This window comes from Haliotis rufescens, unplaced genomic scaffold, assembly GCF_023055435.1.
Source record: "Haliotis rufescens isolate VD_foot unplaced genomic scaffold, xgHalRufe1.0.p SCAF_7, whole genome shotgun sequence".
Classification (NCBI taxonomy): Eukaryota; Metazoa; Mollusca; class Gastropoda; order Lepetellida; family Haliotidae; genus Haliotis; species Haliotis rufescens.
The window spans coordinates 12308144-12334980 of NW_025964361.1; the positions used below are offsets into that span (position 1 = coordinate 12308144).

The following is a 26837-nucleotide window of genomic DNA, read 5'->3' on the forward strand; positions in this document are numbered from 1 at the left end:
TTAGAACATGGTTGTAACACAGTGCCATGACAAGGTTAGAACATGGTTCTAACACAGTGCCATAACAAGGTTAGAACATAGTTGTAACACAGTGCCATGACAAGGTTAGAACACAATGCCATCACAAGGTTAGAACGTGGTTGTAGCACAGTGCCACAAAAAGGTTAGAACGTGGTTGTAACACATTGCCATGACAAGGTTAGAACATGGTTGTAACACATTGCCATGACAAGGTTAGAACATGGTTGTAACACAGTGCCATGACAAGGTTAGAACGTGGTTGTAACACAGTGCCATGACAAGGTTAGAACATAGTTCTATAGTTTTAACACAGTGCCATGACAAGGTTAGAACATGGTTGTAACACAGTATCATGATAACGTTAGAACATGGTTGTAACGAAGTGCCATGACAAGGTTAGAACGTGTTTGTAACACAGTGCCATGACAAGGTTAGAAAAGGGTTGTAACACAGTATTGTGACAAGGTTAGAACATAGTTGTAACACAGTGCCACAAAAAGGTTAGAACGTGGTTGTAACACTTTGCCATGACAAGGTTAGAACATGGTTGTAACACACTGCCATGACAAGGTTAGAACGTGGTTGTAACACAGTGCCATAACAACGTTAGAACATGGTTGTAACACAGTGCCATGACAAGGTAAGAACATGGTTGTAACACAGTATCATGACAAGGTTAGAACACAGTGCCATGACAAGGTTAGAACGTGATTGTAACACCATGAAATGACAAGGTTAGAACGTGGTTGTAACACAGTGCCATGACAAGGTTAGAACGTGGTTGTAACACAGTGCCATGGCAAGGTTAGAACATGGTTGTAACACAGTGCCATGACATGGTTAGAACATAGTTGTAACACAGTGCCATGACAAGGTTAGAACACAATGTCATGACAAGGTTAGAACATGGTTGTAACACAGTGCCATGACAAGGTTAGAACATGGTTGTAACACATTGCCATGGCAAGGTTAGAACATGGTTGTAACACAGTATCATGACAAGGTTAGAACGTGGTTGTAACACAGTGCCATGACAAGGTTAGAACATGGTTGTAACACAGTATCATGACAAGGTTAGAACGTGGTTGTAACACAGTGCCTTGACAAGGTTAGAACAGGGTTGTAACACAGTGCCATGCCAAGGTTAGAACGTGGTTGTAACACAGTGCCATGACAAGGTTAGAACGTGGTTCTAACACAGTGCCACAAAAAGGTTAGAACGTGGTTGTAACACATTGCCATGACAAGGTTAGAACATGGTTGTAACACACTGCCATGACAAGGTTAGAACGTGGTTGTAACACAGTGCCATAACAAGGTTAGAACATGGTTGTAACACAGTGCCATGACAAGGTTAGAACGTGGTTGTAACACAGTGCCATAACAAGGTTCGAACATGGTTGTAACACAGTGCCATGACAAGGTTAGAACGTGGTTGTAACACATTGCCATGGCAAGGTTAGAACATGGTTGTAACACAGTATCATGACAAGGTTAGAACGTGGTTGTAACACAGTGCCTTGACAAGGTTAGAACAGGGTTGTAACACACTGCCATGCCAAGGTTAGAACGTGGTTGTAACACAGTGCCATAAAAAGTTTAGAACGTGGTTGTAACACATTGCCATGACAAGGTTAGAACATGGTTGTAACACAGTGCCATGACAAGGTTAGAACGTGGTTCTAACACAGTGCCATAAAAAGTTAAGAACGTGGTTGTCACACATTGCCATGACAAGGTTAGAACGTGGTTGTAACACAGTGCCATGACAAGGTTAGAACGTGGTTCAAACACAGTGCCACAAAAAGGTTAGAACGTGGTTGTAACACATTGCCATGACAAGGTTAGAACATGGTTGTAACACACTGCCATGACAAGGTTAGAACGTGGTTGTAACACAGTGCCATAACAAGGTTAGAACATGGTTGTAACACAGTGCCATGACAAGGTTAGAACGTGGTTGTAACACAGTGCCATAACAAGGTTAGAACATAGTTGTATAGTTTTAACACAGTGCCATGACAAGGTTAGAACGTGGTTGTAACACAGTATCATGATAACGTTAGAACATGGTTGTAACGAAGTGCCATGACAAGGTTAGAACATGGTTGTAACACAGTGCCATGACAAGTTTAGAAAAGGGTTGTAACACAGTATTGTGACAAGGTTAGAACATAGTTGTAACACAGTGCCATGACAAGGTTAGAACGTGGTTGTAACACATTGCCATGACAAGGTTAGAACATGGTTGTAACACACTGCCATGACAAGGTTAGAACGTGGTTTAAACACAGTGCCATAACAAGGTTTGAACATGGTTGTAACACAGTGCCATGACAAGGTTAGAACGTGGTTGTAACACAGTGCCATAACAAGGTTAGAACATAGTTGTATAGTTTTAACACAGTGCCATGCCAAGGTTAGAACATGGTTGTAACACAGTATCATGATAACGTTAGAACATGGTTGTAACGAAGTGCCATGACAAGGTTAGAAGGTGGTTGTAACACAGTGCCATGACAAGTTTAGAAAAGGGTTGTAACACAGTATTGTGACAAGGTTAGAACATAGTTGTAACCCAGTGCCATGACAAGGTTAGGACAGGGTTGTAACACAGTGCCATGACAAGGTTTGAACATGGTTGTAACACAGTATCGTGACAAGGTTAGAAAATGGTTGTAACACAGTGCCATGACAAGGTTCGAACGTGGTTGTAACACAGTGCCATGACAAGGTTAGAATGTGGTTGTAACACAGTATCGTGACAAGGTTAGAATGTGGTTGTAACACAGTGCCATGACAAGGTTAGAACAGGGTTGTAACACAGTGCCATGACAAGGTTAGAACGTAGTTGTAACACAGTGCCATAAAAAGTTTAGAACGTGGTTGTAACACATTGCCATGACAAGGTTAGAACATGGTTGTAACACAGTGCCATGACAAGGTTAGAACGTGGTTGTAACACAGTATCATGACAAGGTTAGAACGTGGTTGTAACACAGTGCCATGACAAGGTTAGAACACAGTGCCATGACAAGGTTAGAACGTGATTGTAACACCATGAAATGACAAGGTTAGAACGTGGTTGTAACACAGTGCCATGACAAGGTTAGAACATGGTTGTAACACAGTATCATGACAAGGTTAGAACGTGGTTGTAACACAGTGCCATGACAAGGTTAGAACAGGGTTGTAACACAGTGCCATGGCAAGGTTAGAACATGGTTGTAACACAGTGCCATGACAAGGTTAGAACGTGGTTCTAACACAGTATCATGATAAGGTTAGAACATGGTTGTAACGAAGTGCCGTGACAAGGTTAGAACGTGGTTGTAACACAGTGCCATGACAAGTTTAGAAAAGGGTTGTAACACAGTACTATGACAAGGTTAGAACAGGGTTGTAACACAGTGCCATGACAAGGTTAGGACAGGGTTGTAACACAGTGCCATGACAAGGTTTGAACATGGTTGTAACACAGTATCGTGACAAGGTTAGAACATGGTTGTAACGAAGTGCCGCGACAAGGTTAGAACGTGGTTGTAACACAGTGCCATGACAAGTTTAGAAAAGGGTTGTAACACAGTACTATGACAAGGTTAGAACAGGGTTGTAACACAGGGCCATGACAAGGTTAGAACGTGGTTGTAACACAGTGCCATAACAAGGTTAGAACGTGGTTGTAACACAGTGCCATGACAAGGTTAGAACGTGGTTGTAACACAGTGCCATAACAAGGTTAGAACATGGTTATAACACAGTGCCATGACAAGGTTAGAACGTGGTTGTAACACATTGCCATGGCAAGGTTAGAACATGGTTGTAACACAGTATCATGACAAGGTTAGAACATGGTTGTAACACAGTGCCTTGACAAGGTTAGAACAGGGTTGTAACACACTGCCATGCCAAGGTTAGAACGTGGTTGTAACACAGTGCCATAAAAAGTTTAGAACGTGGTTGTAACACATTGCCATGACAAGGTTAGAACATGGTTGTAACACAGTGCCATAACAAGGCTAGAACATGGTTGTAACACAGTCCCATGACAAGGTTAGAACGTGGTTGTAACACAGTGCCATAACAAGGTTAGAACATAGTTGTATAGTTTTAACACAGTGCCATGACAAGGTTAGAACGTGGTTCTAACACAGTGCCATAAAAAGTTAAGAACGTGGTTGTAACACATTGCCATGACAAGGTTAGAACGTGGTTGTAACACAGTGCCATGACAAGGTTAGAACGTGGTTCTAACACAGTGCCACAAAAAGGTTAGAACGTGGTTGTAACACATTGCCATGACAAGGTTAGAACATGGTTGTAACACACTGCCATGACAAGGTTAGAACGTGGTTGTAACACAGTGCCATAACAAGGTTAGAACATGGTTGTAACACAGTCCCATGACAAGGTTAGAACGTGGTTGTAACACAGTGCCATAACAAGGTTAGAACATAGTTGTATAGTTTTAACACAGTGCCATGACAAGGTTAGAACGTGGTTGTAACACAGAATCATAACGTTAGAACATCGTTGTAACGAAGTGCCATGACGAGGTTAGAACACAGTGCCATTACAAGGTTAGAGCAGTGTCATGACAATATTAGAACATCATTGTACAAAAGTGTCACGACAAGGTTAGAACATGGTTGTAACACAGTGTCATGACAAGGTTAGAACACAGTGCCATTGCATGGTTAGAACAGTGTCGTGACAAGATTAGAACATGATTGTACAAAAGTGTCATGACAAGATAACAATATGGTTGTAACACAGTACCATGACAAGGTTAGAACACAATGCCATGACAAGGTTAGAACACAGTGCCATGACAAGGTTGTAACACAGAATCAGGACAAGGTTAGAACACATTGTCAGGACAAGGTTAGAACATGGCTGTAACACAGAATCAGGACAAGGTTGGAACACAGTGTCATGACGAGGTTAGAACACAGTGTCAGGACAAGGTTAGAACAAGGTTGTAACACAGTATCAGGACAAGGTTAGAACACAGTGTCAGGACAAGGTAAGAACACAGTGCCATGACGAGGTTCGAACACATTGCCATGACAAGGTTAGAAAACAGTGCCAGGACAAGGTTAGAACACAGTGTCAGGACAAGGTTAGAACATGGTTGTAACACAGAATCAGGACAAGGTTAGAACACAGTGCCATGAAGAGGTTAGAACACAGTGTCAGAACAAGGTTCGAACACATTGCCATGACAAGGTTAGAAAACAGTGTCAGGACAAGGTAAGAACACAGAGTAAGAACAAGGTTAGAACAAGGTTGTAACACAGTGTCAGGACAAGGTTAGAACACAGTATCAGGACGAGGTAAGAACACAGTGTCAGGACAAGGTTAGAACACAGTGCCATGCTAAGGTTAGAACACAGTGTCATGACAAGGTTAGAACACAGTGCCATGACAAGGCTAGAACACAGTGCCATGACAAAGTTAGAACACATTGCCATGACAAGGTTAGAACACAGTATCAGGACAAGGTTAGAACACAGTGCCAAATCAAGGTTAGAAGACAGTGCCATGACAAGGTTAGATCATGGTTGTAACACAGAATCAGGACAAGGTTGGAACACAGTGCCATGACGAGGTTAGAACACAGTGTCAGGACAAGGTTAGAACACAGTGTCAGGACAAGGTTAGAACAAGGTTGTAACACAGTGTCAGGACAAGGTTAGAACACAGTATCAGGACGAGGTAAGAACACAGTGTCAGGACAAGGTTAGAACACAGTGCCATGCCAAGGTTAGAACACAGTGCCATGACAAGGTTAGAACACAGTGCCATGACAAGGCTAGAACACAGTGCCATGACAAAGTTAGAACACATTGCCATGACAAGGTTAGAACACAGTATCAGGACAAGGTTAGAACACAGTGCCAGAACAAGGTTAGAATACAGTGCCATGACAAGGTTAGATCATGGTTGTAACACAGAATCAGGACAAGGTTGGAACACAGTGCCATGACGAGGTTAGAACACAGTGTCAGGACAAGGTTAGAACACAGAGTCAGGACAAGGTTAGAACAAGGTTGTAACACAGTATCAGGACATGGTTAGAACACAGTGTCAGGACAAGGTAAGAACACAGTGCCATGACGAGGTTCGAACACATTGCCATGACAAGGTTAGAAAACAGTGCCAGGACAAGGTTAGAACACAGTGTCAGGACAAGGTTAGAACAAGGTTGTAACACAGTATCAGGACAAGGTTAGAACACAGTGTCAGGACAAGGTAAGAACACAGTGCCATGACGAGGTAAGAACACAGTGTCAGGACAAGGTTAGAACACAGTGCTATGCCAAGGTTAGAACACAGTGCCATGACAAGGTTAGAAGACAGTGCCATGACAAGGTTAGATCATGGTTGTAACACAGAATCAGGACAAGGTTGGAACACAGTGCCATGACGAGGTTAGAACACAGTGTCAGGACAAGGTTAGAACACAGTGTCAGGACAAGGTTAGAACAAGGTTGGAACACAGTGCCATGACGAGGTTAGAACAAGGTTAGAACACAGTGTCAGGACAAGGTTAGAACAAGGTTAGAACACAGTGTCAGGACAAGGTAAGAACACAGTGTCAGGACAAGGTAAGAACACATTGCCATGACGAGGTTAGAACACAGTGTCAGGACAAGGTTAGAACACAGTGTCAGGACAAGGTTAGAACACAGTGTCAGGACAAGGTAAGAACACAGTGTCAGGACAAGGTTAGAACAAGGTTGGAACACAGTGCCATGACGAGGTTAGAACACAGTGTCAGGACAAGGTTAGAACAAGGTTAGAACACAGTGTCAGGACAAGGTAAGAACACAGTGTCAGGACAAGGTAAGAACACATTGCCATGACGAGGTTAGAACACAGTGTCAGGACAAGGTTAGAACACAGTGTCAGGACAAGGTTAGAACACAGTGTCACGACAAGGTAAGAACACAGAGTCAGAACAAGGTTAGAACACAGAGTCAGGACAAGGTTAGAACAAGGTTGTAACACAGTATCAGGACATGGTTAGAACACAGTGTCAGGACAAGGTAAGAACACAGTGCCATGACGAGGTTCGAACACATTGCCATGACAAGGTTAGATAACAGTGCCAGGACAAGGTTAGAACACAGTGTCAGGACAAGGTTAGAACAAGGTTGTAACACAGTATCAGGACAAGGTTAGAACACAGTGCCATGCCAAGGTTAGAACACAGTGTCATGACAAGGTTAGAACACAGTGCCATGACAAGGCTAGAACACAGTGCCATGACAAAGTTAGAACACATTGCCATGACAAGTTTAGAACACAGTATCAGGACAAGGTTAGAACACAGTGCCAGAACAAGGTTAGAAGACAGTGCCATGACAAGGTTAGATCATGGTTGTAACACAGAATCAGGACAAGGTTGGAACAAAGTGCCATGACGAGGTTAGAACACAGTGTCAGGACTAGGTTAGAACACAGAGTCAGGACAAGGTTAGAACAAGGTTGTAACACAGTATCAGGACATGGTTAGAACACAGTGTCAGGACAAGGTAAGAACACAGTGCCATGACGAGGTTCGAACACATTGCCATGACAAGGTTAGAAAACAGTGCCAGGACAAGGTTAGAACACAGTGTCAGGACAAGGTTAGAACAAGGTTGTAACACAGTATCAGGACAAGGTTAGAACACAGTGTCAGGACAAGGTAAGAACACAGTGCCATGACGAGGTAAGAACACAGTGTCAGGACAAGGTTAGAACACAGTGCTATGCCAAGGTTAGAACACATTGCCATGAGAAGGTTAGAACACAGTATCAGGACAAGGTTAGAACACAGTGCCAGAACAAGGTTGGAAGACAGTGCCATGACAAGGTTAGATCATGGTTGTAACACAGAATCAGGACAAGGTTGGAACACAGTGCCATGACGAGGTTAGAACACAGTGTCAGGACAAGGTTAGAACACAGAGTCAGGACAAGGTTAGAACAAGGTTGTAACACAGTATCAGGACATGGTTAGAACACAGTGTCAGGACAAGGTAAGAACACAGTGCCATGACGAGGTTCGAACACATTGCCATGACAAGGTTAGAAAACAGTGCCAGGACAAGGTTAGAACACAGTGTCAGGACAAGGTTAGAACAAGGTTGTAACACAGTATCAGGACAAGGTTAGAACACAGTGTCAGGACAAGGTAAGAACACAGTGCCATGACGAGGTAAGAACACAGTGTCAGGACAAGGTTAGAACACAGTGCTATGCCAAGGTTAGAACACAGTGCCATGACAAGGTTAGAAGACAGTGCCATGACAAGGTTAGATCATGGTTGTAACACAGAATCAGGACAAGGTTGGAACACAGTGCCATGACGAGGTTAGAACACAGTGTCAGGACAAGGTTAGAACACAGTGTCAGGACAAGGTTAGAACAAGGTTGGAACACAGTGCCATGACGAGGTTAGAACAAGGTTAGAACACAGTGTCAGGACAAGGTTAGAACAAGGTTAGAACACAGTGTCAGGACAAGGTAAGAACACAGTGTCAGGACAAGGTAAGAACACATTGCCATGACGAGGTTAGAACACAGTGTCAGGACAAGGTTAGAACACAGTGTCAGGACAAGGTTAGAAAACAGTGCCAGGACAAGGTTAGAACACAGTGTCAGGACAAGGTTAGAACAAGGTTGTAACACAGTATCAGGACAAGGTTAGAACACAGTGTCAGGACAAGGTTGGAACAAAGTGCCATGACGAGGTTAGAACACAGTGTCAGGACTAGGTTAGAACACAGAGTCAGGACAAGGTTAGAACAAGGTTGTAACACAGTATCAGGACATGGTTAGAACACAGTGTCAGGACAAGGTAAGAACACAGTGCCATGACGAGGTTCGAACACATTGCCATGACAAGGTTAGAAAACAGTGCCAGGACAAGGTTAGAACACAGTGTCAGGACAAGGTTAGAACAAGGTTGTAACACAGTATCAGGACAAGGTTAGAACACAGTGTCAGGACAAGGTAAGAACACATTGCCATGACGAGGTTAGAACACAGTGTCAGGACAAGGTTAGAACACAGTGTCAGGACAAGGTTAGAACACAGTGTCAGGACAAGGTAAGAACACAGTGTCAGGACAAGGTTAGAACAAGGTTGGAACACAGTGCCATGACGAGGTTAGAACACAGTGTCAGGACAAGGTTAGAACAAGGTTAGAACACAGTGTCAGGACAAGGTAAGAACACAGTGTCAGGACAAGGTAAGAACACATTGCCATGACGAGGTTAGAACACAGTGTCAGGACAAGGTTAGAACACAGTGTCAGGACAAGGTTAGAACACAGTGTCACGACAAGGTAAGAACACAGAGTCAGAACAAGGTTAGAACACAGAGTCAGGACAAGGTTAGAACAAGGTTGTAACACAGTATCAGGACATGGTTAGAACACAGTGTCAGGACAAGGTAAGAACACAGTGCCATGACGAGGTTCGAACACATTGCCATGACAAGGTTAGATAACAGTGCCAGGACAAGGTTAGAACACAGTGTCAGGACAAGGTTAGAACAAGGTTGTAACACAGTATCAGGACAAGGTTAGAACACAGTGCCATGCCAAGGTTAGAACACAGTGTCATGACAAGGTTAGAACACAGTGCCATGACAAGGCTAGAACACAGTGCCATGACAAAGTTAGAACACATTGCCATGACAAGTTTAGAACACAGTATCAGGACAAGGTTAGAACACAGTGCCAGAACAAGGTTAGAAGACAGTGCCATGACAAGGTTAGATCATGGTTGTAACACAGAATCAGGACAAGGTTGGAACAAAGTGCCATGACGAGGTTAGAACACAGTGTCAGGACTAGGTTAGAACACAGAGTCAGGACAAGGTTAGAACAAGGTTGTAACACAGTATCAGGACATGGTTAGAACACAGTGTCAGGACAAGGTAAGAACACAGTGCCATGACGAGGTTCGAACACATTGCCATGACAAGGTTAGAAAACAGTGCCAGGACAAGGTTAGAACACAGTGTCAGGACAAGGTTAGAACAAGGTTGTAACACAGTATCAGGACAAGGTTAGAACACAGTGTCAGGACAAGGTAAGAACACAGTGCCATGACGAGGTAAGAACACAGTGTCAGGACAAGGTTAGAACACAGTGCTATGCCAAGGTTAGAACACATTGCCATGAGAAGGTTAGAACACAGTATCAGGACAAGGTTAGAACACAGTGCCAGAACAAGGTTGGAAGACAGTGCCATGACAAGGTTAGATCATGGTTGTAACACAGAATCAGGACAAGGTTGGAACACAGTGCCATGACGAGGTTAGAACACAGTGTCAGGACAAGGTTAGAACACAGAGTCAGGACAAGGTTAGAACAAGGTTGTAACACAGTATCAGGACATGGTTAGAACACAGTGTCAGGACAAGGTAAGAACACAGTGCCATGACGAGGTTCGAACACATTGCCATGACAAGGTTAGAAAACAGTGCCAGGACAAGGTTAGAACACAGTGTCAGGACAAGGTTAGAACAAGGTTGTAACACAGTATCAGGACAAGGTTAGAACACAGTGTCAGGACAAGGTAAGAACACAGTGCCATGACGAGGTAAGAACACAGTGTCAGGACAAGGTTAGAACACAGTGCTATGCCAAGGTTAGAACACAGTGCCATGACAAGGTTAGAAGACAGTGCCATGACAAGGTTAGATCATGGTTGTAACACAGAATCAGGACAAGGTTGGAACACAGTGCCATGACGAGGTTAGAACACAGTGTCAGGACAAGGTTAGAACACAGTGTCAGGACAAGGTTAGAACAAGGTTGGAACACAGTGCCATGACGAGGTTAGAACAAGGTTAGAACACAGTGTCAGGACAAGGTTAGAACAAGGTTAGAACACAGTGTCAGGACAAGGTAAGAACACAGTGTCAGGACAAGGTAAGAACACATTGCCATGACGAGGTTAGAACACAGTGTCAGGACAAGGTTAGAACACAGTGTCAGGACAAGGTTAGAACACAGTGTCAGGACAAGGTAAGAACACAGAGTCAGAACAAGGTTAGAACACAGAGTCAGGACAAGGTTAGAACAAGGTTGTAACACAGTATCAGGACATGGTTAGAACACAGTGTCAGGACAAGGTAAGAACACAGTGCCATGACGAGGTTCGAACACATTGCCATGACAAGGTTAGATAACAGTGCCAGGACAAGGTTAGAACACAGTGTCAGGACAAGGTTAGAACAAGGTTGGAACACAGTGCCATGACGAGGTTAGAACAAGGTTAGAACACAGTGTCAGGACAAGGTTAGAACAAGGTTAGAACACAGTGTCAGGACAAGGTAAGAACACAGTGTCAGGACAAGGTAAGAACACATTGCCATGACGAGGTTAGAACACAGTGTCAGGACAAGGTTAGAACACAGTGTCAGGACAAGGTTAGAACACAGTGTCAGGACAAGGTAAGAACACAGAGTCAGAACAAGGTTAGAACACAGAGTCAGGACAAGGTTAGAACAAGGTTGTAACACAGTATCAGGACATGGTTAGAACACAGTGTCAGGACAAGGTAAGAACACAGTGCCATGACGAGGTTCGAACACATTGCCATGACAAGGTTAGAACACAGTGTCAGGACAAGGTTAGAACAAGGTTGTAACACAGTATCAGGACAAGGTTAGAACACAGTGCCATGACAGGGTTAGAACACAGTGCCATGCCAAGGTTAGAACACCGGGAGTCTTCCGGAAACCTTCCGGAAACCTTCCGGATACCTACCCATTTTGGATCCTGCCCGGATACCTTCCGGAAACCTTCCAAAAAAATGTCAAAATTTGGGGGGTGCATTTTGTTCACTTAAGTGTGAAACACATAAAAAAATTAACTTGAAAATACCAAGCAATTTGAAGGTTGTTGAAGGCATCTGGAAGGTTTCCGGAAGGTTTCCGGAAGGTATCCGGATGCAAATTTTCTTCATGACTTGCTTCTGGATAATAATGTTAGCCTGTGCATTACAGGTACCTGTTGTAATATTCTGTGTTATTTTAGTTGTAAATATCCTCCTCAAACTGAGATATGTGGGCATGCATTGTTCACAAGTTGTTTTGCGACATGGGTCCAATGTGTGAAGCTTATTGCTGGTGTCCCCCACCATGATATTGTTGCAATATTGCTAAAAGTGGCAAAACAGCATTCTCAATCAGAAAAAAATGGAAAGTCATTGGCTATGTGCTTTGGCATTTGGCCCTGGTGAGATAAACAGATTAGTTTGGAACAGTATCAGTACTTATATCGGGACAGTGTAGTTTCATGGGAATATAAAACAGAATACAATTGTCCCAAATTGGTGCATAAGATTAATGGCATCCATAGAAAACACCTAAATAAAGTACAGAAAAAATAGCAATGTCATTTGTCTACTAAGGTGGAACTACAACTGTTGTTAAGTGAGCTGTATTTATAGTAGGAAAACATTCAGGGCATTAGTACATTTTATATTTGTTCAGCACCTATGTTATGGCTGATCAGTATTATATTTCTTTATGCTAATGAAGCAAAACAAATCATGTTTTTGGAAAAAAAATCTTATTTATTGATTATTTGGCATTTCATTGGTACATATCACAAATTGAAATTTGATCAAGCAAGAAGAGGAACTAGCATAAAGTAACCAGTGGTGTTTGCAAGGCCTTACAGAACAGACGCTTCAAAGCCATTTTCTAAATAAACAAATTAGTCAAATCTCAGAAGAATTTTATTGAAGAAGAATATCTAAATTCAATTATGTTTCTACAGTAAACCACAAAAGTCATTCAGATTTGTATAGTCAGCATCGGTGTACACAAACTGGACATAGTCACAGTGCTTTGGCATAAATTCATTCAGACTTCATTAGTGTCATAATAAAACCACCTACAGTAACACTGGTGTGGCATCATTCATTCAGAATCATCACTTTCTGGGGTGAATCTGTTGGTTGTTATCAGGAGTACTGTTCATCATCCGGCGAGTCCCCTGTCTGAATTGTGTGAGCAAGATCTTCTTAAATGTAGCTGGTGTAAGATTGTGAAATCCAGGTACCTGAAACATTTCATAACATCTTTAGAAACTTGTTAGTCAAAAGTTATGAAACACACACATATTTACAAATGTTTAAAGTTGTTTTCTCGAACAGTGAGGTATTGACAATTTATCTTGCAACTGATATTTAACCAATCTTTGAACATGTAAATAAGCCATTGCAAACAGAAAAGTGTTCAGAAAATACAAAAATGTATCTGGTCTTCTAAAACAATACCACAAGGTTCACCTGAATTTTGCTTGAATGTTTGCATTACATCAAAATGTAAGGAAGGGTAAACAAGACTATGCAAAACTAAGTTACATAGGTTCTTATACATAAATACATAAATGCAACTATTCATAATTATGAAAACACATGTCATGTAAGTGATCTCAAAATACAACATAATGAGCGAGTGAGTTGGTATAGTTTCATGCAGCTTGTTAGCAATATTCCAGCTATGGGCTTCACACATTGTACCCATGTGGTGAATTGAACCCGGGTTTCAGAGACTGTTTCACCCAGTAGGCTACCCTTGCACACCAAATACAAAAGAAAGTATATTAGGAATTCAGACAATAGATATTCTCACCAAATTCATTAATTCATTAACATGATTAATGTAAGCTATATTGAAATTCAAATTTTGACAAATAAGGATGACACTGTAGAAGCATTTATCTAAGTTATTATGGATATTTAATATCTACCGTTAATGGGTAGTCCATCATAGACAGTGATAAGAAATTCAACTGAAAAGTACAACCTGAACCATGAACTAAAAACTATGTATATTACATTAAAGGGGTCGGTCATGTATTACTGGTATGCTCTCGTTCATTTTTTGACACAACCCTCCCTGAAAGAAAATGCAAAGCACTTTATATTTTATTGTCCATTTTGTCAAAAGCCTCCCCTAGAGACTCTCACATTTTGGGGTGACCCTCCCTGTTTGTTCTGAATTCAAATATTCATGACTCATTATCATATTTTATAATTTATCCTATCTTTTTTTTAAATTAACTAAATGAAGATTAACAATAACATGCAAATCTGCCAAAATATTGGCCTGGCAAAGTTGAAATTAATCATAATTACTGTTATAAAGTTTTGGATCCATCATCTGTTTCTAAATACAGTGAAACCCAACTTTGACTTGTGTGACATTGTTGTATCATCTAGCCAATGTTCTTTATGCATTGATATGCATCTGCACAGAGTGGTCAAAGTCTGTGTCTGACACATAGTGTGCTACAAGGGAGACATCAGTTTGTGTCTAGCCAAACTGTCTGATAATCTCAAGGGCTGCCTTGGTAGCATCAAGGGATGTAGCTAATCCTAAATAAACATAAAACAAGTGACATCATCTCTTCTACAGAACGCATGATCAAAGCCTGCCCCACCTTTGATGTTTATTACCTTGCTACTAAAAAAACAGCTAATTAGCAAAATGAACTCAATGTCAACTCATTGTGGACTAGGGATTAACAGGGCAATTAGTGTCGGGTGGGTATTAGTACTTGCAATTGTCTGTTAATTACTTAATTGAGTAGTGACGGCTTAGTCAGTTGTGCCTTTACAACCACGCTGACTGCTATTCAACTTATCGAGTCAGTTTACTATGTAACATGCTTCTTGGGACCAAGGAAATAAAAACGGAACTAATAAAATGCATCTAAAAACACAATAACCTACCAAATCAAAATCACAAAAACAAACAAACATCCACCATACCCAGCTCCCTTAGTTCTCCTCCCCAGCCCCATCGGCATCTATTCCAAATCTCAAAATTCCCAAATTCTATATAAGCAACCCCTAAAACCCCCCTCTTGGGTTGCACAGACCACCTTCGCCCCTTTCGGAAACACATTAAATGGCCTGGCCGGGCCGTGTGCGAAATACGCATCAGTTGGAAAGCGCACGTTAAATCTCCAAAGTAAGTAAGTAAGTAAGTACCAAGGAAATGTATCTTGCTGGATAACAGTTTTTTCTAATTTATCAGAGATCAGAAATAATAATAATGACGTTTTTGACGTGCATTTCTTTGTTGTGTTTACTAGGATGATTAGTAGTGATGGTGTTTGAATTATTAGACACTATTTATTCCAAAAGAGGAATAGGGTTGGTGAAAAGGCAAAGCTTATTTGAACAACATATACATTGAATAAACAGAAACCGTACAAAAAACAAATTAACTGTATCTACAGTTGAAACTTTCATGATGCAAATTTTCACTGAATCAAAGTCATATCTTTTCAAGACTCAGATCAGGTTGTAGTGATTGAAGGTCACATAAAACTTGCTTATTTCAAATCACTCATCCCGCACTTATGATTTGGTTTGTTGTTTTATGCCGCACTCAAGCAATATTCCGGCTATATGTAAATAATCGAGTCTGGACCAGACAGTCCAGTGATTGACATCATGAGCATCGACCCACACAATTGGGATCAATGACATGCATCAACCAAGTCACCGAGCCTGATCGCCACCTGATGGCGTTAGTCAACTCTTTAGACAAGCATTGTCGCCCGTTAAGGAAAGTATTGGGTTACTTTATATTTGTGTGTCCCAATTACGCCATTATTAGAAATAAAAATGTATTATACACATGAATATGATATAAAAATGGCAAATATGGTTGACAATATGAGCATTAATCTAAGCATTTGGAGCAGAATTGTGAATATTCACCTAATGAAGGAGTAAGTACATACTCCGAAATGTTGTGATCATCATAATAAAGAAGTTGACATCAATACATTCTCCACCTTTAAGTCCTTATGTGTATAACTTGTAAATAACTTTCATGGACTTCAGGAGTTTATCTGTGATATATGTATGCACTTAAATAAATCACTGCATCCTTACCTGAGGCAGGAATAGATAATAGGCAGGAACAGAAAAAAATAGTCAAAGTTATAGCCAAATACAGGTATTTGAAGATTTTCAGTTGTGGCGACACTTTTAGTGAAACCCATACAGTATTTGATTTATAGTAGTTAACGGTTCTGGTATTTTCTGTCTGTAACTGTAAAGAAGTTCCGAAATTGTAGCGAGCAACTGCCCAGACATAAGGAGGAACAAGATGACATGGATATTAACCCATTTGTAAACTGTACAGCCTGAAGTATGTTTGTTGCCACATATCAATAAAATAGTTCCATATTGGCGGATTTATTTGTTGTAATGTAAGGGCAGAAATAGCATCAGTTATTACTGACAAATATCCCTTGTAAAACCTTTCAACATGTTCAAATGACACATCGAAAGGCCATTGTGAAAAATAGTAATCTGACAGCACCATGTTAGGATTCTTAAATACAGTTTCAGCTTGACATTGAGTACTTTAAACTTTAAAGTGAAAAATACATTCACAACAAGTGAGCTGTGTCTGCTAATCAGAGTCGGTGAGTAAATTGGAGTAGGGGACTAATTTCGAAGGTAAACTTGTTTCAACGTTTAACAACTACATGTTTTTGTGTTTGTATAAGACGATGTGTGTTTAATTCCATATATTTAACTTCAAAGCATGTTATCACAATAAATTGAGTCGGGTATAGGATAAGTTGGAGTAGAGGCTAATTTCTAATGTAAACTTGTTTTAACATTTCACAATTATTGGTCTTTGCAAGTTATCAATCCAAGTTTAATTTCATTTATTTTACCAAGGTAAAAAAAAAATAAGGTATCATTTTCGTCAAGTAATAATCGCCGTTTTCGCTGTCGGCGAGTATTTCGCCAGTCAGTGTCGTTTTGCTAAGGTGTCGTTTCAGCTATAACCCGCTTATTGCACATTATAAGTTTCAATTTATATTTAAAATCATTTTAACCACTGAATAAGTAAAAAATGAAATAAAAGCATATAGAAAATAAACAAGCACTTGTTATAAAATGTGCATCCGCAGGCAATATTTATAAGATAATCCTGCATGTAGCTGTGGCCATCACACTGAAGATGCACTTCACTTCTTTCTCATATGCCCAAATTACAATGATTTAAGACAGAATATGTACTATTATGTTAAGGGATATGATCTAAATTCAATTCTATTAGGTAATCCTGAAAGGACGTCAAAAGTAAACTTAGAAATTCTTAAATCAGTACAAGACTACATTCAGCTATCCAATAGGTTTTGTGATTTTACATAGCATCTTAAATTTATAATACTATTCCTTGCCGTATATTGCAGTACACTATTACTACTAAAAATGCGACCTGACAGCGCCGACAACGTAGTTTCTATAATAAGAACATGTATATAATTGTATTCCTTGACTGTACTTTTGTCATATCATATTGTATTCTAATTCTGGAGCGGTATTCAAATAAGTTTTTGCTTGTTTACCCATCCAGTTCACAAGTTGTGAAATAAATATGTTTAAAACAATATTTAATAAACAAATAATTAAAACTTATGCAACAACATAGCGTGTGGAGACGATAGACCACTGAAAAGAGCATATATATGCACATCCAATGACCCCTGACATCACAAGGCATTGTTTTGCCAGTGTGTCAGGCAACAGAATACTACGAATTACACCACAGGGTACTGTGACCTGTTTCAAAAGTTAGGTACTGTATTCTAAAGGTAGGCCCAAAATTCTAGACAATCCAGTGATTGATATTGTGAACATCAATCCACACTGTTAGATGGTTACTGTCAGATGCCATGAACCAGGTCACCGAGCCTGATCACCTGATCTATTAGGTTATCTCTTATGGGTGATGCTAAAACGGCACCTCGGCAAAATGTCACTGATTTCTCGGATGAAAACAGCACCTTGTTTTGGCAAAAAGGGCTACTAATTGTTGTCTGTTATCTGGAGAGACATGTTGATTCCTGGCCGAAAGATATATAAATGAAATTTCTATAAAATTACTATTTATTTCCTACTTACTAAAATAAATATGACATATATAGTATACCTGTTGTCCAGTTTCTTGACATTTTCGCCAGACTCAGTTTCAGCTTGACATTGAGCTAATCTGAGTAAAGCTACTTAAGACTTCAAAGCATGTGATCTTTCAATGATAAGTTTAGTTGCACCTCCCAATCAGAATCATGAGTAAATTTGAGCAGAGGCTAATTTCTAATGTAAACTATTTTTAGGTGATTAACATCTAACAATTATTTGTGTTTGCAAGTTTAATTGCATTTATTTTACTTCAAAGAAATCAAAGCATATTATATTTTCACAATAAGTTTAGTTGCATCTCCAAATCAGAGTCGGCGAGTAGATGCTAGTTTTTAATGTAAACCTTTTTGAACATTAGCAAGGATTAACATAAGTTAGGTAGATTGCTTATCCTACAAAAATTAAATCACACATTTACTAACATATATAAAACAGAATAAGTGGCTTACAGAAGATAAATAACTTTAATACGTGATCAATATTATTAACATATTCCTTACCTAAATCAGAGACCATATAACAGTCTATGTATTATGGTCTCTGTCTGAATTTCTCAGTTATTTGTGTTTACAAGTGACCATGCAAGTTTAATTTCATGTATTCGGGCATATTCAGACCCAAGGTAAAAAAAATAACAAGGTGCTGTTTTCACCAGGCAATAGTAGGCAAGGTGCTATTTCCCTTTATAGTATAACCCTCTCTTACAACTAGCATAGGTTGATGGGGACCAATTCCAACCCGGAATCCCCACATGAGTGGGTATGGTTTTACGCTGTTTTTAGCAATACCACAGCAAGGGACACCTGACATAGACTTCACACATTGTACCCATGACAAGAATCGAACCTTTGTCTTCAGCACTTCAACCACTAGGCTACCCCACCGCCAAAATTCCCAACATGATAAAGTTGTCATCACGGTATTCTTCAACAAGTTCAAGTGAAAATATCCATACCTTTCAAATGTCTTATCTTCCACTTCACAATGTTCACTGTTGCAAAACTCCTGTCATTTAATTTGTTCTTGATTCTTCACACCTGCAAAAGTAAGTTTAGTCGGTACGGTATGAACTAAAAAAATGAGACACTTTAGAGTATCTAGATAAAGGAATATAAGTAAGCAAACATATTTCTACATCATATACATTAGCAAGGATTAACATAAGTTAGGTAGATTGCTTATCCTACAAAAATTAAATCACACATTAACTAACATATATTAAACAGAAAAAGTGGCTTACAGAAGATAAATAACTTTAATACGTGATCAATATTATTAACATATTCCTTACCTGAATCAGAGACCATATAACAGTCTATGTATTATGGTCTCTGTCTGAATATGTCACGTCTTCAGCTCCCTGCAATCGAGGTTGTGAAACATTTCTGCTGTAGGAATATTACATCCGCTGGGATATCCCTTGTCACACTGCCTGGCATGGTAGGCAAACGCATATTTCATACACCACATTGATATACTTCCTAATACACACTGTCGAAATCCCCGCGGCTCCCAATATGGCCTGCATGAACTGTAATCGGCCAACCTCGTCTCTTTCCGTAACTGCTGCAGAAATGACCGCTCGTCATTCGTGACCAACTCGTGTTATTCCGGGACAAACAAGTCTACCCATAATTCCCTGTATGACCGAGGGCGCCATTTTGGAACACAAATGTAAACAAACACTTAAACCTCGTGTAATCGATGTACACAGTGATGCTTGATTGCGATATGCTTACCTCGTGTATCGATACATTGTTCTCAATCACCTCTAACACGGAAATCCCGGTCGAAATCCACCTGAGCCATCCACAACGAGGACGTCAAGTATTTCGAAAACTCGATTGGCAGCCGAAGGAAGGAAGAGCAGCTTGCAGATGCCAGGTACGTAGCAGGGCTTCGAGACATAATGTTCCATGATTTCTATACAGAGATCTTATGGAATGGATTGATTTAGATATTTTCCTGATCTCCATGTTACTACTGTAAACGTCAAGGGCCTTTTAGTTTTGTTGTTTTCGGAAACCCTTTGTTATTATTATGATCAAGTGTTTGTTGTGACATGGTATTTCTATTTGGGCTTGCATAAGAGCTACAGGTGCAGGACTTTTAAGGGTCGTGTCCTTATTCTCATAACGCTGGGATTTGATGATGAGGGTTAGTTACCAAGGGTATAAATCTGGCAAAGTGCTTGTCAAACAAAATGTGGCATTCAGTTCCAATCATGTGTTGCCACCTGAACCGCCTGAAAGTGAGATATGGATCACAATGAATAATGACAGCTTATCAATCTTTAACAAATTCACACTGAAACATTGAAAGGATAAAGACAAGTTAGTTGTTTTCTGTTTCAGCATGTTCAGGGTTTGTGGGGAGGTTCACAGACATCCTCAGGGAGGATACCAAGTATTGAGTGAGTATTTTTGTTTGTGATAAATACAAACTACATGTATTCATCATGGTATATTTCAATGCAATGTGAAACATCACACTCACAATAGTCCAGCTCTGTGATGGCAGCCTGTAAATAATTGAACATGGACCAGGCAATCTAGTGATTGTTATTATCAGCAAAGATCCATGCCCTCAGAGTATGATGACAACCTAGTCTGACCACCCAATTCATTAGTTGATTAGTGTTTGCAGCGGTAGGAACTTACACTTTCAGTCCACTAGTCCTAAAATGATAGCATATAGCAAAACCTTTAAAATGTCAAAATGACTAGTGCCAATTTCTAACCCTCGTGTTTGGATGTTGTGTTTGTGTGTGTATGTATGAGTGTATTTAGGTTGGTTTGTTGTTTAACGCCGCACTCAGCAATATTCCAGCTATATGACGGCGGTCTGTAAATAATCGAGTCTGGACCAGACAACCCAGTGATTGATATCATGAGCATCGAGCCACGGAATTGGGATCAATGGCATGCATCAACCAAGTCAGCGAGCCTGACCACCCGATCCCGTTAGTCGCCTTTTACGACAAGCATGGGTTGCTGAAGACCTATTCTACCCCGGAATCTTCACGGGTCAAGTGTATTTAACTTAAATCATGAATCTTATGCTTGTTTCTCCGTGCTTTTACAATGTAACCCAAATTTTCTCGGGAATTATAAAGTATTCTCTTATTTATATCATTTCTGAACAAAGTGTCATATCAACATGATCAAGGTTAGATCTCTGTCAAAACAGTGCCATGGAAAAGCCAAACAAATAGCCTAGAAATAAAAGTAAATACTGCATTGCATTAATCTGCATTTCAAGAAAATTTGGCAATAATTCACAGAATGATATTCACCTCGAACAAGTTATTTCCTATGTAATGTATGTGTTGAATGACCCTGACTTTGCTGTCAAAATATTGTTTTGACATTTGTTAAATATGGGGATAAATGTCATCTCTGAATGTTTGATATGAATTACATGTATTATGATTAGGGTAGTTCTAAGTCGGAATCACAACCGGGGTCTTTTCATTTGAATCAAATGTACAACATGTACAGTTTGGACATTTTTCTGTGATGTGAATGCTACTTATGTTTGTAGAATGTCCGGATGAATAAAAGAGACAGTCATCTGTGCAGCATCAATGCAAAGAAAGACCATAGAAGAGCAACAGTGAGTAGTAAATATTTTGAAATTATTCTGTTTGGTTGATATGGTTATTTTGCAAATATGTCTTCAGTTTGTTCCTTATCGCTGTGGGCACGGATGTCCTATTATCTAAGGCACTACAATTTTCTGTGCAGAGTTGCATCTCTTGGGCTTAGCAGAAACCTATAGTCATGGGTTCAAATCCTGGTTCTCCCCGATTATGTTGCTAGGTTTGTCAGCATTATACACATGCTCGTGGGATTCATCAAAGACCTGCATCACTTAGGGCTTTCTTCCCACATCAAGCTAACATGCGGTGATATATCTGGAATACTGTTCAAAGCAGTGTTAAAGCCAACTCATTTATTTAACACTGCATCCAGCAATAGTTTGGCTATATGACAAGGATTGTAAATATATATTTTTCCATGTTGATGAGTTGAAACAATCACTAAATGACATCTCTTTAAAAGATTCCCAGCATTCCAAGCCTAATTAATAGATAAGGTAGTGATTGAGTAGGCTCATTGATCGCATGTAATCATACCACAGTGATGTGGGATATTGTCCATAATAGTTATCATCTGTTTGTCTGGACCGAGTTCATAACATTAGTCACTGGTTTGTCTGGTTGAGATTTGAGATGTGATTATCTTAAATGTTTAGCATATAACAAGACTCACATATGACAACTTAAGTTATTTTGCTGCCTTCTATCTGTAAGTACATGTGGCAACAATTCTTTTTGATTGCTAAAATCTTTTTACATAATGCTGCAGAAACTGAAGTCCTGCTTGAGATCCCTGGATGAGTATTCCAGGTTGACAGTCTGGAAGGACGAGACAAGGGAGTCCTAAACAGAGGCTGCACCCCTTCAGATATCAGAGGTGATTTGCAGACAGCGATGACGAGGGTCCTGTTATTTCAATGGAGGCCGACCGAGAAGTTGTATGCCAAATGGTACTGGGACACACAAAGGCTGGTCTGGCTAATGTGAGAAGACCAACCAATGCCAAGCTGGAGTGGAATTCTTCCAGGACATTCAGGAAATTCTTGTCTTATGGTAAACACTTGAAAGGAATGATAAATGGGACTTATTGTCTTTAAATATGGACCCAAACACCAAATGGAAAGTTCACAATTCTACTAACACAATGCAGCAGAGATAGAGTCTAACTGGTATCCCCTCATCCTGGTTCCTGTTCATCCATGGCAATATAGAAAGAAAAGGAGGATTGAGGGAAAGTAAGTTCTCTGAACTGGTGAACATAATCCGTAGGTACTGTCAAGCGAACAGTTATCACACTCTGTTATGAGTATTGAAGAATAGGATGAAATTGCATACTGCATCAGGAACCATCATGTGAACACTGTTCAATGTGCGATATACTATAGGCATATGAATAAAAGAAACTGATAATTTGATTGTTGCTTATGTTTCATTTGCCAGCTGTGTAAATGGGGATGTTTCATGATTTTGCCTCAGTTTAATAGCCACACTTATCTTATGAAACCATGCATTGCTTGGGCATCTCAAGATAAATAACACATGTTTCCTTTGCTCTGAAAACGTCTGATGACACATTGATCTGTTATGTCAAAGGTCAAAGTCATAACCAGACAAAAAGTTTGTTTGTGGTCTAACTCTTCCTTTGGACAGGGGTCGAAGTTGGAAAAAGGTCGTGTGTGATCTATATATACTACATTTTCCCCTAAATTGCCTTTTCTGCAGAAGTCTTAGTAACTCTTATACATATACTGGTTACATTACTTCCATATTTTGGTCAATGATATGTTGAATTCTACCAAAGGACTGCATATTTGGTTTATGTGCTGGATAGCTCTTTGAAATGTTTTTGAAATATTTATCACTGATATTGAAGGTCAAATTCACAGTCAAAAGTGATAACTCTTGAAGGGTTGAAGTGTAAGATCAAGGCAATAGTGAAGGGGTCATTCATAAAGTATTTCTGCAATTATAACTAAAATGCCTATTTCTGGAGATATTTGTGAAGTATTAAGCACATAGTTGTTATATTATTTGAATACACATATATGTGCAGTGGTTACAACTCCAGTGTCAAATTAACTCTCAATCCCTTTTAATAAAAGAATTCACAGTAACTGAGGAAGAGCTTACTGTAGTACCATAAAACTAGGGTTAGGCAAATTTCAATGAAGTTAGTATTTTGGATATAACAAGTACATGTACCGTTACAAATGGTCTTATTATCATCTCACTAGGACTAAAGGCCCAAGTGAGCACATTGTCAATGACTTTTTCTTTTTCTCAGTACAAACTGGAAGTCTGGACATGAAATATAAGGATATCACTATACGAGAACTGATGTTTGTTCATTAAATACCATTAACATCTGAAAAGGACAATATATGAAATTGAACAATTGTCTTCTCCAAAAATGTTTTAGGAGAATATTTACCATTAAAGTAACCCAGAATATTACAACAGCTACCTGTAATGCACAGGCTAACATTTTTTACCAGAAGCAAGTCATGAAGAAAATTTGCATCCGGAAACCTTCCGGAAACCTTCCAGATGCCTTCAGCAACCTTCAAATTGCTTGGTATTTTCAAGTTAATTTTTTATGTGTTTCACACTTAAGTGAACAAAATGCACCCCCCAAATTTTGACATTTTTTTTTGGAAGGTTTCCGGAAGGTATCCGGGCCAGATCCAAAATGGGTAGGTATCCGGAAGGTTTCCAGAAGACGGAAACCTACACTTTTTTTGCTGTGCATGGTTAGAACACAGTGCCAGGACAAGGTTAGAACACAGTGCCATGCCATGGTTAGAACACAGTGCCATGCCAAGGTTAGAACACAGTATCAGGACAAGGTTAGAACACAGTGCCATGCCATGGTTAGAACACAGTGTCAGGACAAGGTTAGAACACAGTGCCATGCCATGGTTAGAACACAGTGCCATGCCAAGGTTAGAACACAGTATCAGGACAAGGTTAGAACACAGTGCGATGACAAGGTTAGAACACAGTGCCATGACAAAGTTAGAACACAGTGCCTTGACAAGGTTAGAACACCGTGCAATGACAAGGTTAGAACACATTGCCATGACAAGGTTAGAACACAGTATCAAGACAAGGTTAGAACACAGAATCAGGACAAGGTTAGAATACAGTGCCATGACAAGGTTAGAACACAGTGCCATGACAAGTTTAGAACACAGTGTCAGGACAAGGTTAGAACACGTTGCCATGCCATGGTTTGAACACAGTGCCATGCCAAGGTTAGAACACAGTATCAGGACAAGGTTAGAACACAGTGCCACGACAAGGTTAGAACACAGAGCCATGCCAAGGTTAGAACACAGAGCCACGACAAGGTTAGAACACAGTGCCATGACAAGCTTAAAAACACAGTGTCAGGACAAGGTTAGAACACAGTGCCATGCCATGGTTATAACACAGTGCCATGCCAAGGTTAGAACACAGTGCCATGCCAAGGTTACAACATAGAGCCATGACAAGGTTAGAACACAGTGCCATGCCAAGGTTACAACACAGTATCAGGACAAGGTTAGAACACAGTATCAGGACAAAGTTAGAACACAGTGTCATGACAAGGTTAGAGCACAGTGCCATGACAAGGTTAGAACACAGTGCCATGACAAGGTTAGAACACAGTATCAGGACAAGGTTAGAACACAGTGCCATGACAAGGTTAGAACATGGTTGTTACACAGAATCAGGACAAGGTTAGAACACAGTGTCAGGACAAGGTTAGAACACAGTGCAATGACAAAGTTAGAACACAGTGCCATAAAAAGGTTAGAACATGTTTGTAACAGTATCAGGACAAGGTTAAAACACAGTATGAGTGGGTTGAAAAGCAGTTGTAAAACAGTACCACGACAAAGTTATAACACAGTCGTGAAACAGTGTTGTGTCATGGTTAGAACACACCAGTAAAACAGTACCATGACAAGGTCATAACACAGTCGTGAAACAGTGTTGTGTCGTGGTTAGAACACACCAGTAAAACAGTACAATGACAAGGTTATAACACAGTCGTGAAACAGTGTTGTGTCGTGGTTAGAACACCAGTAAAACAATACCATGACAAGGTTAGGACACGGTTGTGCAACGGTAGCCGCTACGGATTTCGGAAAACAAGATGGTGGTCCCATCGAAAACACCACCGGTTTTTGTTTCGATTTGTAGTCCTTTTTCAAAGTTCGATGGAATAAAGTTATGAATAAGAGAGATATTGGTATAAAGATATTAAACATATTTTATTATTTGCAGTCAATCAGATATGTTGAAGCGCGTTGTAAATCCTACAACGCACATTAGCAAACTTTTCTAACGAGACGATCTACATCCCTGATCCGATCCTGATATTAAACGAGGAACAGATGAGGGGAAACAGTAACACCAGTTACACGCAGGTCCATAACATGTCACTTTAGACTGGTTAAAACTACAGGGGCGTTGCTCGAATCAGGCAGCGCTTTATCTTTTCAGGGCTTTTACTTTTACGAATGTATTAAATACACTGATATACCATACACCCCCATCGCCTGCCACATGTCAATATATAAATAAACATATATAAATAAATAATTGCTCACCTATTCGTCAGTTGAACATGCTCATGAGGGCGTGCGAGGTTCGCACCACTGCCACCGGGAAGTAAGACGTAGGAAAACTCACCTTTGGGCTTTTGGGCAAGGGAGGTAAGTAGTGTAACGAAACTCTTGGCCTGGGGTGCTTTTCGCAACATGCATACAAGAATACGTTGATAAGAGGCATCAGCACGGTGGCAACAAATTATCATGCCGTTGTTAAATGGCACACAAATTAAACTTACAATGATATATTTTCCCCAATTTTTTAATCAACGTATCCATGTTTTAAAACAGTATGAACACAGTATTGGTTTCAAGTCATTCCCCGTTTTACGTCTTACACCATGTTTTTGACTACTATGCGAATAGCTCCCCTGCGTACTAAATTTGATAAACACGCTAGCTGTTGCGATAAGCGGGCACGTCGGCACTGTCTCCCTCTCGTTGTTGCGGCTCACTTTCTACAAATGTCATGCATTGCAGAGTTTAAAACTAACACTGAACAATTAATACAATATCATGTAACAGCGTCATGGCATAATTTGCTTACAAATATTTCATGCAGATTTCCTTTGTATCTGGTAGATTTATAACTTCCGAATAGCAATAAATATCCTTTTGCGGTGTAACCCTTAT

The 26837-nt window shown here is 40.1% G+C and overlaps 1 protein-coding gene and 1 long non-coding RNA gene across 2 annotated transcripts in view; one reads left to right on the top strand and one right to left on the bottom strand.

Moving 5' to 3' along the window:
• Positions 1–26331, bottom strand: part of LOC124124931 — a 78794-nt gene extending 52463 nt beyond the window's left edge. The window contains exon 1 of the mRNA XM_048387941.1: positions 26205–26331. The gene's annotated coding sequence lies outside the window, so the exon portion shown is untranslated. The remainder of the gene's footprint in view (positions 1–26204) is intronic.
• Positions 19275–23021, top strand: LOC125376146. Its single transcript, XR_007219071.1, has 4 exons — positions 19275–19889; positions 20360–20418; positions 21549–21620; positions 22376–23021. It is a non-coding gene; the product is annotated as an uncharacterized LOC125376146 (long non-coding RNA).
• Positions 26332–26837: the final 506 nt, after the last annotated feature.